The sequence below is a fragment of the Rousettus aegyptiacus genome, unplaced genomic scaffold, assembly GCF_014176215.1.
Source record: "Rousettus aegyptiacus isolate mRouAeg1 unplaced genomic scaffold, mRouAeg1.p scaffold_m13_p_12, whole genome shotgun sequence".
Lineage (NCBI taxonomy): Eukaryota > Metazoa > Chordata > Mammalia > Chiroptera > Pteropodidae > Rousettus > Rousettus aegyptiacus.
Window position 1 is genome coordinate 55869219 of NW_023416287.1, and position 980 is coordinate 55870198.

Sequence of the window (980 nt, forward strand, 5' to 3'; positions counted from 1 at the left end):
CTATCATCTCTGGGGGGAAAAACTCCAGCTGCATTCTAAATCAACTCTTCATAGAGCTCTAAGGAACAACTTCAGGTAGAAATTCCTTGCAAATTTGGACTAATCTAAGAAAGACATACTGAGAAGAACTATGAAACACTTTAGTCTGCGGTCCCCAAACTTTCACAGACTGGTGCTCCTATGAGAATCTAATGCCTGATGATCTGAGGTGGAGCTGAGGTGGTGATGCTAGCACTTGAGAGCTGCTACAAATATAGATGTAGCTTCGCTTACTCACCTCCCTCTTACCTCCTGCTGTGCAGCCTGGTTCCTAACAGGCCACCAACCAGTACCAGTTCACATCCCAGGCGTTGGGGACCCCTGCACTAGGTGACCAAATCCTAGGAACATTACATAGCCAACTAAGTCAGTGCTTCAAGAAAAGAGAACTTGTCTACAGCCTTGCTTCCCTGAACAAGCCTGATCCTATCTGATCTTGGAAGCAAAGCAGTGTTGGGCCTGGTTAGTACTTGGATGGGAAACCACCTAGGAAGACCAGGTGCTTGTAGGTGTAAAAAATAAAAAAAAAAAATAAGAGATTCTAAGCTGACAAGTTCCTTGCCATCTGTGAGGCCAACCAAGGGTTATTTCGCCTAAAAAAAAAAAAAAAAAAGAAAGAAAGAAAGAAAAAGAAAGAAAGAAAGAAAGAAAGAAAGAAAGAAAGAAAGAAAGAAAGAAAGAAAGAAAAGAAAAGAGAACTTGACATTGCTTTCTTTCTATTATAGCAGAAGTTACAGGCACATTGTTTTCTTTGTTGGATTTGGAAGTGATCAGAACTTCCAAAATAGGGTTATTTATATTTTGAAAGAACATTGAGTCTTGAAAGTATTTCCCTGTGGCAATAATGTTTTTTGTTATATCGGGAATGCAGCTTCTGCAAATAGTTGAAAATTTGATCTTTTTACTTTAATCAAACAGTTCAGCCTTTGCAATTCATTTTG

The 980-nt window shown here is 39.3% G+C and overlaps 1 pseudogene; it reads left to right on the forward strand.

Annotated features, from left to right (window-relative positions):
* Positions 1-431: 431 nt before the first annotated feature.
* Positions 432-551, forward strand: LOC118610076 (annotated as a pseudogene).
* The last annotated feature ends 429 nt before the right edge of the window (positions 552-980 follow it).